Consider the following 17,361-nt stretch of genomic DNA (forward strand, 5'->3'; position numbering starts at 1 on the left):
AACACTTGGAATTCATCATTTCAGAAGCAAGTTCTATCCTACAACTGGGTTCTTTCATCTTACACTTCAGATTAGTTCTTGTTATCTTTAAAACTGAAAAACAAGCAAACAAACCCAAACAAACCTAACCTAAAAGAAAATCAAAGAAGTTCAGCAGGTAAACAAGTAAGAAAGCAGATGGTATTATAAGCTTTCACCACCAGAAGTGGACATACTCACTTAGCCGAGATGCTCCAACAGCAATTTTGCCTCCAGGTGGATGTGCAACACACCCACTGCAGACACAGACTCTATCTTCCTGGAAGTAGGTCTAAGAGGGGTTTTTCGGGGTGGGGGGCCACTCCACACCAGTTGCCAGGTTCTCAGCTCCTTTATACAAGGGCGGTGAGAATCAGGCTCTCTCTGACCAGAGTCTCCATCAGCACAATGGAGATGACAACCAAACTATCTGTGTCATTTTCAGTTGCGATTAAAAGACATAACACTCTGGAAGGAGTGTCATTTAAGTAGTAAGCTATCTGTTAAATATTTGTGGGTTTTTTTTTTATTATTTTTGAGCCTCACAAATCTTATAGGAGATTAATAAGGCAGGATCAGCATTTGTTGTTTCAGAGGAAATATTTAGGGTTTGAGTGGACTGGCCAGGGATGCAGACAGACCACGCTGGGCCTTGCAGGCTGCCCCCTACCCCATGTGAAACACACTTTTCCTGAATTCCTGGAGGCTCAGATGCCAATTTCTGTTTGTTTCCCCAACACCCTCTCCCAAGCCCTGCTACTATATTGTGTATTATGTATTATCTGTTGATGTATCCATCTCCCCCACTAACTGTAAGAGGTTTGGAACACAGACCACACATTCAGCTCTGGATCATCAGCTCCCAGACAGGATAGGGGGAGAAGCATCAATTAAATGAGTGTGGAGCCAAACCAGCCTCAAGAAAGAGAAACAGGAAAGACCTCTGCCCTGGAAAGAATTGTCAGAAGTGTCTCTGGAAGCCCTCAAGCTGATGGGAGCCCTTTCCAAGATCTGCCCAGGATTTATGGTCACTAGACTTGACTCTGCCTGACAGTACTCCAGGGCTATTCGGTGACATACGACCAACATGCAGGAAAGAACGCAGTGCCATCCACTGCTGAGCTGTGTGCAGAGCAGCGGGAGCCCTGCTTCACATTGATGATGGAGACAGACTCCAAACAACTAAAGCCAGTGCAGAATTCTCAGGGTTAGGGGGATCTGAACAGACCCAGGAGTGTGGGTGAGACTTGGAGAGATGAAGGGAACAGCATTTGGGAGGAGGAAACAGAAGGAGCAACCGTGACCCTGAGTTCCAGGCTCCCATTTGAGTGTGAGAGGGAACCCACCAGCCATGCAGACCCTGGGGGCTTCCAGGCAGTCATGGTCCTGCTGGGAGCTCCAGTAACGAGGTTCAAGAGGTCTAAAAAAAAGGAATCAAACTGAAAAAGAGAAGGGAATTTTGTTGTTGTGCAGTCGCTCAGTCATGTCCAATTTTTTGCGACCCCATGGGCTCCACCACACCAGGCTTCCCTGTCCTTTACCATTTCCCAGAGTTTGCTCATGGAGAAGGAAATGGCAACCCACTCCAGTGTTCTTGCCTTGAGAATCCCAGGGACAGGGGAGCCTGGTGGGCTGCTGTCTATGGGGTCGCACAGAGTCGGACACAACTGAAGCGACTTAGCAGCAGCAGAGTTTGCTCAAGTTCATGTCCATTGAGTCAGTGATGCCATCCAAGCATCTCATGTCACCCCCTTCTCCTCCTGCCCTCAATCTTTCCCAGCATCAAGGCCTTTTCAGTCCTTCAGTGAATATTCAGTCCTTTCAGTGAATATTCAGAGTTGATTTCCTTTAGGATTGACTGGTTTGATCTCCTTGCTGTTCAAGGGACTCTTCAGAGTCTTCTCCAGCACCACAATTTGAAAGCATAAATTTAATTTTCAAGATAATATAGGCTTTGCATGAGAACTACACCTAAAAGTCATCTGCAGTCACCAGCAAGTTCATATTTATTTGTATGGTTTTCCTCAGAAAGCAGTGGTGGTATCTTTTTAAAAAAACTGGAGCAAATTTAAACATCAGTCTTAGGTAATTGGTTGATGGATGAATGGGAGTTCAGTGGGGTTTGAGTTCCATGTCGGGTATCCTTTCACAATTACACTGTACAAATAAATGCAAAAATCATTAAAAAAGTAAAATATTATTTATGAAACTTCTCTTTATCACTGAAAGTATCTAATCACAAGATATATTACAACTTATCAGATTTTTCAAACTTGAGCTTACAAATATATAGCTTGCCTGTGTCTGCAAATACTGTTTGGTGCTGAGTGATGTTGTACAAAGAACTGTGCTGGGGGGTGTCTAGATTAGGATCTGAACACATAATTTCTTCTGAAAATAGTATTTTCAGCAATCCTACAAAGGTCTAAACAAAAATTAAATGTGAAATGCTAAAACTGGATTCCATTTTTCACATTTACAAATGAATTTACTGTATATGGAGGAGTCTCTCCTGTAAGTTATAGACGTAGACAATCAGAAAGACATACAGACTTAAAGCACACATACACATCATACATCACACACACACACACACACACACACACACCACACATACACAGATCTCACATACACATCACACATTGTACACACACACATACGACAGATACATATACACATACATATACGACAGACAGCATCACACTTGGTTTTTATCAGCTCAAATATGGTAAGAGGTCCTTGGCATCTTAGCTTCTGTATAACTTTCTTCTCCGGATTTACTATAAAGCAGCATAGCCATAAAAACCATACCACCTATTCACATAGGATTCATCATGTTATATTTGGATAATGTAAAATACTTGCAGAGAAGAACCACAAGCCTTCAAACTGCTGAGCTGGCAGTATTATGTCTAAGGTGTATTTTCTTTCCCTGATTTTTAACTCAAACTTATTTAATGATAGGAAATTAAAAGGTAAGTATGCCCCTGGCAAGTGCAAGCCAGGGCCCTGATTTCAGACTCTCCATCCATTCCAAAAGTTTAGGCCCAATCCCATTTCGCCTTTTCCTCCACCATTTTCAGTACCCATGAGCTCTGGGATGTGGTTCCCTGAACGAAAACCTCCTACATGAGGACTGGACTGTACCTATGGGGTACGGGGCATCACTCTGTGGTTACCTAGCAACATGGTAGCTAAGGAAGAGCCCGGAATCAGAACCCAAAATGTGGGTGCCTCTGTTAGCTCTGCCACTTCTTATTGGTGGTGCTTTAAATGAATTAGGCAGCTTCAATTTCTTCATTTGTAAAATGCAATAGAAAAGAATTAAAATGAAATGAGCTCCATGCAACCCTTAGGTACAGTTGAAACAGACTAATTAGAGCACATACGATGCTTTTAAAAATTATAAACTTCAAAAACTTATGGTTACCAAAAGGGAAAGGCCAGGGATGGGATAAATTGGGAGACTGGGGTTAACAAATGCAAGCTACTATATATAAATAGATAGTGAACAAGGACCTCCTGTATAGCACAGGGGACTCTGCTCAATATTCTGTAATAACCTATTCAGGGAACAGAATCTGACAAAAGAATGGATAAGTGTATATGTATAACTGAATCAATCTGCTGTACACCTGAAACTAACACTGACACTGTCAATCAACTATGCTCCAATATAAAATAAAAAGTAAATTAAAAAAGAAAGTATAAAAGGCAATGATTAATTTTTCATTTTTTTTCCATTTCTTTTTTTTTTTCCCATTTCTTGAAGATAATCGAGAAGACAGTAAGGATCATGACCATCACCACTGCAGCCTTGACCAGAAGTGGGTGGATAAGTGAGTCCTTACACAAAACACCAGACCCGGGGGGGCGCTGCCTATAGCACAACTAATTAACAAAATTAGTCCTCACAAGACTCTCACTGTCTGCAGGATTCCGCAGTGAAGATGAAAAGGATGGAGGAGGGAAGTTAAGAGAAGAAAGAAGGGAGATGGGAAGGAAATACCCTTGGACACTGAGAGTCATAAAGCACCAGGCACAGTCTGCACACAGGCACAGGGGCCGGGCTGCTGGACACGGATTAGGTGGCGGGAACACACGCTCTGTGGAACGTAACAGCCGGGCACTGACTGGACTTCTTCCCACAAATGAAGCTTTCTATAGGCAGAAGGGGGAAAAAGCAGTGCCAAGTTCCAGGATAGGGCAGAGACATCATTTTAACAGACTTCTTGAAAACCCAGGCTGCTTTGGGGAAGTTTCTGTGATGTCCCACAATCTGGCTTTATGTTACAGTATTTCTCTCCTCGCAAACATTCAGGTGAATGTTCTGAGTTCTCCTAACTCATTCTGTCCTTTCTTCTCCTCTCCTGGACATAAATAACTCCCTTCTGACGTTGGATCTATTGAAAATGCACACGAACACACTCCCACACATGCACACACACATACACTTTCTTCTCCACTCCATCACCACCCTCAGGATCAAAAATTAGCAAAAAGCAGCTCAAGTACTTGATATGTTAAGATCCCTCAAGGATATCTCTTCCTGAAGTTTTATTACAAACAATTGGGGGGAAATACAATTGCATTAACCCCCCAAATCCCCCCTCAAGACACACAGACTTGGACTCTTTAACAGAGAGCCTCACAAGTCCAACAGCCTCAGATAAACTGCTGCCTGGAGAGTCACATGTTCATCCCACCCAGATGGCATGGCCTTGCTTGCACATTTCAGAAGACATCACAAAAACACACAGAGTTGTTGGCCAAACACTGTCTGAAAAATAGACTACCAATCAATGATACTCAAGTAAAATCACAGCTTTCAGGAACTGCCCTCCCATCCTCTTTAGTTACAGAATATATAATATACATGTACATATCGTTTATATCATGGTGGCTCAGATAGTAAGGAATCTGCCTACAATGCAGGATACCTGGGTTCAATCACTGGGTCAGGAAGATCCCCTGGAAAAGGGAATGGCTACCACTACAGTATTCTGGCCTGTAGAATTCCATGGACAGAATCTGGCGGGCTATAGTCCTTGGGGTTCCAAAGAGCAGGACACGACTGAGCAACTAACAAACTTAAGCTACTTGTGCTGTTATTCATCATATTCATCATATTATTGACATGATCTCACACTTATCCATCATAATATTCATCATATTATTGACATGATGTTACACGTAAGCACTGACTCTTAATTTCCAAGTATAATCTCAGGATTACATGGGAAACTCCTTGAATTTAGAGATGTTGACTTATTTACATTTCTTTGTGTCCTAACTTAGAAAATCTCCAGTGAAGACTTCAGAGATGTTGGGTATCCTGAGTGATGATAACAGTGAGAGGGTAACCATCATCACCACTGTTGATGAGATAATTGTGTTTCGTGTCTGTGGTGTCATTAAGTTAATTACTTTCCTGGAAGTTTTGCTGCCATTCCTGAGTGAGAGCTTGAGAGGACTTGACTTGGAACGCTGAGATGCTCAGGACTGCATCATTCATATAGAAAGTGTATCATCTACTGTTACCTATGTAACCTATAGGTTACTTCCTAACTTTATACTTAGGATAGGGTACTGCCCTTTCTGAAATGTTTTCTCCTACCCTCAGAGCTCTACCCCTCAAATGAACCTCACTGTGGGGGTGAAAAGTGTGTTTTGGTTTCATCATTAAGTTCTTGCACTTAGTGCTACTTTCCTTTCTAGCATATTTGGACTGGATTGCATCAGTCTCCTTTCCCCAAAATGCTTGTTTTTCATAACTTAAATTCAAATAGTACTCACAATAAAGGGTTACTTAAAATTATTTTTTATAGGAAAAAAGATATCAATGTGGCCAAGTAAGTGGGCTTAGTGGGAACTGCCTAAAAGGCCCTGAAATGCCCCAGTTGCCGCTGTTTTGGACAAAGTGGCTCCCTCTGGTGGAAACAGAACCTTCTCTGGATGGACTGGACCATATCACACAGCCCTGGGGTGTCTTCTGGAGATGTGCGAAGAGGGGGAGGAGTCGTCTGATGTTGGTATTTGGATGGTCCATGGCAGGTGGGAAAACTGAATCACTGAATGGTTTATCTTCAGTTAAATTTCTATGATCACTGCCCCCAATCCTCTGGGGTGACTGGCCAGGGGGACCCTGAATGGTGAGGTGCAGGCACATGTGGGCACTTGGAGATTAGATACAACTCATATGCCTCCCAGATTCAATCCCGAGGCTCCAAGGAGGAGGAGAAAGAACAAGCCAACCAACTGCAAGAACTGAGAGGCCCACACAGATTAGAGGAGGGGTGACTGGGCTGCATGCCCTCGACCCACAGAGGAACAAAGATGCCATTTCAGAATGAACAGCACACAGAACCCCTCCTGAGATCCAGACACTCACTCTTGTTGTTGCTAAAGGTCGGTGGATTTTTAAACTAAATAGTTGGAACTGGAGAAATTCTGATGTTCGTCATTGTTTATTTTACCACATTATCTGTCCGCATCTGTGTTTTTTTGTGTCTTTGTGTTTGGACTAAATTTGTTCATTTTCCTGCTCTGTGAATTTTATGGATCTTCTTAATGTGAGAAACAGAGTACACATTACTTAATTGCTTGAATACCACTTAAAATATATAACTGTTCTAAAATCTAGAGAACTGAGTGAAACAGCCTATAAGGAATTCATCTACTTGTTACATCTTCATGTAATTCTTGACACAGTAACATCTCTGCACTCAACATCTATATTGACACTGTGCAAAATTCAGCTGCATCAAAAATTATAACTTGCTTGTAGCAAGGGGAACTATACTCAATGCTCTGAGGTCCCCGAAATGGGAAGGGAATCCAAAAAAGAAGGGAAATATGCATACATACAGCTGACTCACTTTGCTGTACAATAGAAACTAACACAACACTGTAAAGCAACTATATGCCAATAAAAATTAATTTTAAAAAAGTTATAACCTGAAGCTGAACAGAAAGAGTGTCTCCTCCTCATTCCAACCAGGTCCCACTGTCCTGGTGGCGGGGCCATATTCTGAGCTCCTGGCAGATGGTGACCCCTGTTCACATATCTATGATCTCTCCAGGAGAGACTCAGTCCTTAAGGAGGAAGGCATTGCCGGGCATCCTGTAACCAACCACAGCCCCTGAGAGTCCTAATCTGTGATCATTCAGGTCAACCCTGAGCCTCACATTCCAGTGCAAAACATATACATTTAACTCTCATCAGGGCTTCCCAGGTGGCACTAGTGGTAAAGAATCCACCTGCCAATGGAGGAAATGCAAGAGACATGGGTTCAATCCCTGGGTTGAAAGATTCCCTGTGTAGGAAATGGCAATACACTCCAGTATTCTTGCCTGGGAAATCCCATGGACAGAGGAGACTGGTGGGCTACAGCCTATGGGGTCGCAAAGAGTTGTACACGATTATGTGACTGAGTGTGCATGCACACACACACACACACACACACACCTCTTGTTGCTTGTGGCAGTGATGCTCAGTGATGATGCCCTGAACACTGAGTAGATAATACTGAACAATGGTCCTTGGGGAAACACAGTAGGATCCCAGAAGCCACTGGTTACAACATTTTCATCAACCAATCAATACGTAACCTGTTTAGAGACACATTACTCAATACCTATTGCACATTTATCAACACTGAACTCACGGCCAACAGCACTGTGACTTCTGCTTGAATGTACTCTCTCTGATAAATGCATTTTCCCCACAAGGCACATCCCAGCCTCCTTTTTGTTTCATTAAAAGAAATTGAATTCAGATATCAGTTCAGTTCAGTCACTCAGTCATGTCTGACACTTTGCAACCCCATGGGCTGCGGCACGCCAGGCCTCCCTGTCCATCACCAACTCCCAGGGTTTACCCAAACTCATGTCCATTGAGTTGGTGATGCCATGCAACCATCTCATCCTCTGTCGTCACCTTCTCTTCCCACCTTCAATCTTTCCCAGCATCAGGGTCTTTTCAAATGAGTCAGTTCTTTGCATCAGGGGGCCAAAGTATTAGAGTTTCAGCTTCAACATCAGTCCTTCCAATGAACACTCAGGACTGATTTCCTTTAGGATGAACTGGTTGGATCTCCTTGCAGTCCAAGGGACTTTCAAAAGTCTTCTCCGATATCACAGTTTAAAAGCATCAATACTTCAGTGCTCAGCTTTCTTTATAGTCCAACTCTCACATCCATACATGATGACTGGAAAAACCATCACCTTCATTAGATGGACCTTTGTTGGCAAAGTAACGTCTCTGGTTTTTAATATGCTGTCTAGGTTGGTCATAACTTTCCTTCCAAGGAGTAAGCGTCTTTTAATTTCATGGTTGCAGTCACCATCTGCAGTGATTTTGGAGCCCCCAAAAATAAAGTCTGTCACTGTTTCCACTGTTTCCCCATCTATTTGCCATGAAGTGATGGGACTGATGCCATGATCTTAGCTTTCTGAATGCTGAGCTTTAAGTCAACTTTTTCACTCTCCTCTCTCACTTTCATCAAGAGGCTCTATAGTTCCTCCTCACATTCTGCCATATGTATCAATATAAATATTGATATATCATATTTTTATATTATTTCTAGTATATTCTATTATATTCTATTATTTTCTATTATAGGTTATCCCAAGATATTAAATAAATTTCCCTGTGCTATACAGTAGGTCTTTGTTGTTCATCTGTTTTATATATAGCAGCTTTTATCTACTAATCCCAAACTCGTAATTTATCCCTCCTTGATCCCTATCCCATGGTAACCATAGTTTTTTTTCCCAATGTCTGTGAGTCTTTTTTTGTTTTATAAATAAGTTCATTTGTATCATTTCTTTCAATTCTACACGTAAGTGATATCAGATGATATTTATCTTTGTCTGACTTACTTCATTTAGTATGGTAATCTCTAGGTCCATCCATGGTGCTGAAAATGGCATTATTTCATTGTTTTTTATGGCTGAGTAATATTACACTATGTATACATACCACATCTTCTTTATCCATTCATCTGTCAATGGACATTATGGTTGCTTCCACGTCCTGGCTACTGTCAACAGTGCTGCTATGAACATTGGGGTGCATGTATCTTTCCGAATAAGAGTTTTCTCCAAATATATGTCCAGGAGTGGGACTGCAGAATCCTATGTCCAACCTTCCTGTGCTCAGGAAGTGCAGTGCACTTCAGGACATTTTAGGCAGCAATATCACCAACACAAAGAACAAAATGTGGTATGTGTGGCACTAACTATTGCCCTGTTCACCGTCTGAACTGAACCCTGAAGGAGAGCCTGGTCTTGACATTCCTCAGCCACACATGCACAGCTGGTAACTCCAATTTCCTGCCCCTCCTCAAGGGTCCAACAATGACCATGAAAGCACTGAGAGTGTCACTTGGGGGTCACAAATGAATTTTAGCAGGTAGGTGAATTCACAGACACAGATCCTGCCAATGGTGTGGATCAACCTATTCTAAAAAATTAAACATCCTTTTGTATTACCAACTGGAGATAAATTTCTGGATTTTGGAGCTATGTTTACCTTTGTTCTCTGTGGTATTGCCAGTTCTCAACATGTCATTTATAAAGAGTAAATGCCTCACCAATATTTGTCAGACTACTGAGTGAATTAATGAGTGAATCGACACTTCATCTGGCCCCCCACTCAGTGTAGGTCTATCTTCCTGCGACAGGTGTCCCCAGAATTAATACAGCCTGACTTGTTAATTGAGACTCTAGTCGGAGCATTACACACAGGGTCCAAACAATAGCAAAATTCTGGACCACAAATATGTTTAATTCCCCAGGTAACTACCCCCACCCGTTTCCTTCAATGCAACAAGCCAGTGCCTCATTTCCAAACAAAAATCCAAGCCCAGCCCCACGTCCAGAAGCCTGGCCTCTGGCTCCCTTTTGCTTGTGCGGGGCCCACGACAGGCCTTTGTAAATGCCCTGGCTGCTGAATATTTGATGAGCACCATCTGGCTGAATGACAGAGCCATCCCAGCTATCTACAGACAGACGCAGCCCTCCAGCCCCCATCACGTTGTCAGCTCGTCTGATGGACAAGTGTTTGCTCCGCTCTCACCTTCATGAACAAGCAGCCAGCACAGCTGGCATACACGATCACACCTTTCCAATAAGCTGGCCATGGAATGAGCCTGGCGGCAAAGAGATGATTAATCCTCACCTACTGCACAGTCCTCAAGGAAGAAATTGAGAATCAGAGGAAAAGCAGAGCGGTACGGCACCTGGGGCTGGAAGACCTGGTCCTGCGGCTACAGTGCCCATCGCTGTGCTCTCCAGACCCAGCCTGGCCATTAGCCCTTCCTCCACTCGCCTCTGCATCTCCATTGAGATGAAGCAGTGATGGATCTCTGTGGCCTCGGGGTGGCTGGGTCTCTCTGGGGAGGTGAAGCAGGAACTTACAGGTTAACCACTGCCTGGGGGTCACTCAGGGCCCATCTCAAGGATGCTGGGGGGTCAGCAGTGGATTTGATGGGATTGTGTTGAGTAAACAAACAGGACTCATCTTCAGGAGCCTGTGTGTTGCTGTAAAACATGTATTTTCTGTGCTCTCTCCTTTTCCCTGCAGGGCCACTGCTGCTGCCTGCCCATGGGACCCCTTCCCCTGGAAGCACATGATCCTGTACTGGAGTATTTTTTCTCTTGGTCAGCAAAACAGGGGTCAGAATTCAGGTTTGACACACTCTTTTGTCCAGGACCCTTTGTCAGAGGCTCTTAGTGACCCGCCCTTAGATGTCTATAAACAACATAATCTATAGAAAGAGATAAAGAAATGGGAATGGTCTTTTAGTTAACTCAGAATAAATGAATAACTTTTAAGCATTCAGAAAAAAAAAAGCCTTGGGATCCTCTTCTCTGCTTAATGCTGAGAGAATATGCTAAATGATGTTTGCAGTGCAATAACCATCCACTTACATTGTCACAAGGCGGCTAGATTATATGCAAAAATCTCTCCACTTATTTTCACTCTGTATTAATTTTATAATGAAACCAGTAGAATGTGGGAAATGCCTTGGTCAGTAACTGAATTATTTATATTAGAAGCTTTCACTTATTGGACCAATTTTTTAAAACGTTAATTTCAGGAATTATTCATGAACCTCTGTGTGTTTCTCAGCTTCCTTTTCTGTAAAACATAAATAGTATGGATTCCTATCTCATGGGGTGTTGAGAGGACTCAATGAGGTATAGAAAGCTTGGAAGAGCCGCCTGGCAGACACAAGCCTTGCATGTGTTACCTAGTGGTTCTTTCAATTAGTAATTAGCACTGCTTGAAAGTTAAATGTAAGTCTTCATCTGAAAGGGTTCTTTTGTATGAATCTATAAGAGTCGGACACGACTGAGTGACTTCACTTTCACTTTTCACTTTCATGCATTGGAGAAGGAAATGGCAACCCACTCCAGTGTTCTTGCCTGGTGAATCCCAGGGACAGAGGAGCCTGGTGAGCTGCTGTCTATGGGGCTGCACAGAGTCGGACACGACTGAAGCAGCGGCAGCATGCAAACATACATGGGTCTGTTTAAGAGAAATAGTTATATGCAAAGCAAAGCTTAGACTCTAACAAGACAATCCATCAAAAATTAGTCTCATCCAGACTGTGAAGTAAATCAGCTTCAAAACTGAAGTAAATGTACTCCAGATATACACAGAAGCAAATCGAATCAGCTGAATCCTTTCAAAGGGAAGATACATTTTTCAAGTAAAAGGGATGACCTCCTCCTCTGAGCCCTTTAACCATTTATTCAGCACAAGCACGGGATGCGGTATCCATGAACTTGACTCCATGGCAGATGACTTAGTGTTCTGTCTAGGACTAGCATGTGGACTCAGCATGGGGGGATAAACCAGGACCCTGGGAACTGAAGGAACCTGCTGCCCAGGACCCGTGTTGTTAATGTACGTCCTGTGCTATTTCTAAGTGTTCAAATGCCCAGGACAGTGCTGGTACAGGGCACCAGTGTATGTCCATCAAGTGAATAAACAAAAGAAGAGTCATTTCCAGCTTGAATCAGCAAACTGACATCCAATTCAGCACCCCCGACCCCCGACCTTGTCATGATGAACAGCACCTAAATCACAGGTAAGCTCACACTGCAGATTTGGTTGATCACAGCCAAATAAAGTGCAAAGTTCAGGACTTCTGAAAATGACTCATATAATAATATGACCCCGTGTTTCCTGAGATGAGAATTATATGTGTTGTCTGAAAGTTCTATGTCACTGAATGCTGTTTGCCAAATTCAAAATAACCACTCCCAAAAAAGAACAGATAAAATAACCTAAAAGTCTTACCATTAATTTACTCAAAAATTCAAGAAGAAAGCATCTCATCATTTTGGTAGCATTCTGTTTTGTTGAGCTGATATTGATAATAAAGCACTTACCCCCAAATAATTTGCTCAATGAAATATTTCCTTGCCTTTTGCTTTATGATGACATAATAAACCACAGTAATCATAAGCTTAATGGTATAAAGAGTAACAGTGTTTTTAACAAAAACCAGATGCCAGCAGTTTAAAATATCTGCTACTATTTCCTCTCTGACATCTAAACACAGCTTTACAAGTTACAGACTGCTCTACTGCTTCACGTCAGCAAATGCAGCATCATTTTTCTTTTCTCAGGAGCCTTCAGTGATTCTGGTAAAGTGTTTCCTGGGTCAGAACATGAGGGTGAGGCCTTCCGGTGATTACACGTGCGCGCGCACACGCGTGCACACACACACACACACACACACACACACACACACACACTATCCTATGATGATTACAATTTCCTCTTAAACTTGGACCCTGTTCAGAGCTGAAGAGAATAAAATATTTTTCCCTATTATCTTTGAATAACTTTGTCAACAGTTTACAAAAATGACCTGACCTGCTAAATTGCTCACCTTTGTCCTCAAAGTATAATGAAGCCTCTCCTTGACCTCCCTCTTCTAACTCTATCCTCCTCCCAAATGTTGAAAGAGATCTAAATTATGAGAAAAAGACCTTCTTAATGACTTTTGAGTCATTGTAAACATAGGCAAACACAGCGGGGAAATTGCTACCTTGCTCAAAATAACTCAGAAAAATTATGTAGAAAAAAGAAGATACTTTAGAAACCCACCCCTTTAACAAAAGGAGAAAATCTCCACAAAAACCACATGTTGAAAAATATTTGGAAGCCATATCCTGTAAGTTTGGTCCTTTTGGTTTCCTTCGGCAACCTGACCACCTCAGCCAGGTCTGGATCCTCATGTGAGCTTCACCTGCTTCAGAAGGACCTGGCTTCTGTGACTGAACAGGGAGACCTAGGAAGACCCACCCAGGTACCCAATACCCTTCCGTCCCCCTCCACCCCCCAGGGCTCTGTACCCACCTATGAGTCCTTCAGTCTCAGAGAAGGCTTCCAGTGAGTGAGGGTCCCTGAACCAAACAACATTTTTGCTGTTAGAAATAATTACCCACCATAGACGACCCATATCTCTGGTCCTTCAGCTTGTGTGTGTGTGTGTGTGTGTGTGTGAGAGAGAGACAGAGAGACACAACATTTTACCTGTGAACTGATTAGATGATGATGCTTCTAAGATATCTTCGCTGCAGGTCAATGGCTAGTATTGCCCCAAAAGCACTGTAGTCTTGACATTTAGAGAACTCCTTCTCAAACATCCCCCAATAAATAAATGACTCTCCCCGCCAAAAAAGAAAAGAATGGAGAAGGCCCTCTTACCCACCCCAGCCCACAGGAGGGCATGAGAACTAAGACAAGATGCTGGCAGGACTGAGCAAGGAGACAGAAGTGATTTACAGCAAAGTCCACATCCCACACCAGATTGTGGCTCTCACCCCAGACCCCGGACACTTTACTGATAAAGTGAGAGCTGTCCTTGCATACAAGGATGTAAAACTCTCTGTTTTACATCAACTGAAACCAACTGAAAAGGATTCGGGACTCTGAACATCTACAGAACCAAAATCTAAGAAAGTATGATCAGGTGTGTGGAACCTGATGGTGAATCCCAGCCTTATGGGGGAAGTGCTCCCTGACTGGTGGAAAGGCTGGTGAGGTGGAACAGGAACTGGTCAGGAGTCTAGACTGTCCTAAAAGTGACTGAGTTTCACCAATCTCCATGGCAGGAGCAGAGTGCAGTCACACCATCCCCTCACCATGCAGGTTCCTAGTTGGTTAAGTGGATTGATAACCCAGTGGGTTTTTTCATTCCAGAATGGAGGGAGGTTCATGCCATTTCAATCAATCATTTTTTGCCATTTCAATCAATCATTTTTCCATCCACTAATTAAACAAGGTTGTGTATAGGGAGCACTCACCGCAGCTCCTGACACATAGGAAACTGACCCCTCTTAGCACCCTGTCCCTAGGCCTCTGAAGACACTCCACCTGACTCTCTGGTCTGGGCCAAGTGGGCGCGGCCAGATGGCTGTGGTCAAGATTTCAGGGAGATTGAGCTAATCAGTACCTCCTTCAGGATGCTGCTTCCTGGTTCCCCATCTCACTTTGCCTGATGTTTTAGTCTCATACATCCACACATCCACATGAACCCATCTCAGAAAGATGTTCCATTTTTTGTCACTCATGTATATCATCCACGGTGCTCTCATTCCAATAAATCTTACACCTCCTCGTTGATCATGAGGCATGACCTTCAGACACTGTTTTATACTCTGGGTTTTATCTGTTGTTTCTTTTCTAAAATTGACGTAACTAATTCATCACCAGTTTTTTCCCCATCAAAGTTGACTCCAAATACTATCACATCAGACCCACGTTAAAAGGACAGTGACCTGCCACCATGGAGCCTGCATGTGTGCATGGTAAGTCACTTCGGTTGTGTGCAACTCTTTGTGTCCCTGTGGGCTATAGCCCGCCAGGCTCCTCAGTCTGTGGGATTTCTCAGGCAAGCATACTGGAGTGGGTTGCCATGCCCTCCTCCAGGGGATCTTCCCCACCCAGGGACTGAACCCATGTCTCCTGCATTGGCAGGCAGATTCTTTACTACTGAGCCACCTGGGAAGCCCACCATTGAACCTACTTAAGGCAAAGTCCAAAGGAGACTGCAGAGGATTAATCTGAGATACGTATAAAGAAATGACAACCTCACTGGAATAAGTCCGTGGCTTCCAAAGACAGCTTCTTTGACAAAACTACCCTTCAATAAAACACACAAGAGCCAGCATGCTTGGGAGACCATGCCAGTGAAGAACCATGCTTTCTTCTCATTCTTATCCTCCACAAACCCAAACATAGTGTTTTGTGAAGGGAAGTCTTTCAATTAACATTTGTTGAAAGAAATAAATAATCATTCTAAGATGTATTTTCTATATAATATCCACATATGTCATCAATCTGCACTGAAGCAAATTAAAATATCTCCCCTCAACAAACCCATATCATCTCTTCAGTCCCTTGTGCCCAGGGCCTGGTAACCTATCAGCCAACAAGTATTTATTCAGTGATTAGGCTTCCCTCTGTGCTTGCAATACTGAGAACAGTGTTCTGTCCTGGGCACGGTCAGACAACACAGGGGTTAAGAGCATGACCACCTACATGGTACCCGTGTGTCTTGGGCTTGTTAACAAGAAAGCCTGTATATAACACAATTCTTAGCTGATATTTACAGAGCACTAGGAAAAATCTTGAGGTTAGGACTAGCTATGAGATTGAGATTTCTAAATCTAGCTCACTCTGACATTCAAAGGAATAATATTATCCTTCAAAATAATAGTCATGTTATCATTAGTCAGTGTGTGCTGAGTATACACAGTATACGAACTTTCACATTCATACATTTCACCACTTATGTTCCATCCATCCAAACGAAATACCAATTGTTCCACCAAAATGGGGATATGCATTATGCATAGGCATAGGGAACTTAATACATACATGTCTAGTTACAGAACTCAATATCTCATCAACTTGGAATATTTGGGCCACCTGAAGTTAACTACATATTAATTCCTATTTAATGGAGTGAAGTCTCAATTTAAATGCAAAGCCCACTGATAAGCAAACAGCAAGTGAAGATTTCCTGACCTTCCTTCAGTATCTTAGGCTTCAATAAAATCCCTAAAGTTGTAAGGAAAGCATACAACATTCTGATCTCTTCAATTACTCATAATCCCCTGCTGCTGCTGCTGCTGCTAAGTCGCTTCAGTAGTGTCCGACTCTGTGCGACCCCATAGACGGCAGCCCACCAGGCTCCTCTGTCCCTGGGATTCTCCAGGCAAGAGCACTGGAGTGGGTTAATACCCAGTAAATCTAAAGTAGCAAACTCCCAGGACCTATTACCCCGCCCTGAGCTTCTGTCCCCAGAGGAGAGACAGGTGTGAGTGATCAACTGTCCTGCGACGTTGGCTCTCGTGGAGGTCCAGGGAAGCAGAGGCTTAGGGCTGGGTTCCTAGATACCAAGAACTCTAGACTCTGGAAACAAATGCACTGATTCATTCATTCTGTAAATATTGACAGACAGATGGCTAGATACCAGGCACTGTCCCTGGTCCTGGAAACACAGTCATGAACAAAAGAGCAAAACCCTTGCCATCTTCGAGGTGGTGCATAAGGAGGGACTCCATAAATAACTGCACTAAAGTGGGCTCTGGCTCAGCCTCTGGGGTGACCTGAGTGGACGGGGGAAAAGGAGACTGTCAGAGGAGCCAAGAGTTTGGAGGGTGGATATTCCCAGCCCAGGGAGACAGGCTTTGCTGAGACCACCCTGAGCCTGAACTACACTGACATCTGACTCCTGCTGAGAAATCCAAGGAGAAAGGAGAAGCAATTTACACACTGACTTACTAAGGGTTCCCATCCTCTGAGCCCTGACTGTGCACACCCAACTGTCTCTGTATGTGCGGGTATGTGTGCATGTGGGGGCATGTGCATGTGTGTGCAAATGTTTGTGTGTGTGCATGCACATGTGTGTGTATATATGTGGGGGATGTGTGTGCGCATATGTGGGTGTATATACATATATATGTATATGCAGGTGTGTGCATGCGCCTGTGTGTGCGTCCATGTGGCAGAGGCCCTGTATGGCAGGCAGAGTAGATGCCCTAGAGTTCTCTCCCAGATGACACTGGACCTTCCTACCCATTTGTGAGAAATGTGTGTGAACAGGAGCTTGAAAGGCCAAATGTATGTGACCCGGAGACCCTGCAAAGCTGCAGGGCACCACCCCTCCAGGTCCACCAGGTCCACCACCATCTGTGTGGATGCCACACAGGCATCTTCCTGGACCATGTGGTTTGAACCCTGGACTGTGGCCCCACCAGAAACACCTGGCCTAGGTGCCTCCAATCACAGACGTAGAACCGCCAGACTGC

At 43.5% G+C, this 17,361-nt stretch overlaps 1 protein-coding gene across 1 annotated transcript in view; it reads right to left on the reverse strand.

Annotated features, from left to right (window-relative positions):
- Positions 1-2,001: 2,001 nt before the first annotated feature.
- The window catches only part of LOC129639959 (collagen alpha-1(I) chain-like), a 113,012-nt gene continuing 97,652 nt past the window's right edge, over positions 2,002-17,361 (reverse strand). The window contains exon 5 of the mRNA XM_055565254.1: positions 2,002-2,175. The gene's annotated coding sequence lies outside the window, so the exon portion shown is untranslated. The remainder of the gene's footprint in view (positions 2,176-17,361) is intronic.

This window comes from Bubalus kerabau, chromosome X, assembly GCF_029407905.1.
Source record: "Bubalus kerabau isolate K-KA32 ecotype Philippines breed swamp buffalo chromosome X, PCC_UOA_SB_1v2, whole genome shotgun sequence".
NCBI lineage: Eukaryota > Metazoa > Chordata > Mammalia > Artiodactyla > Bovidae > Bubalus > Bubalus kerabau.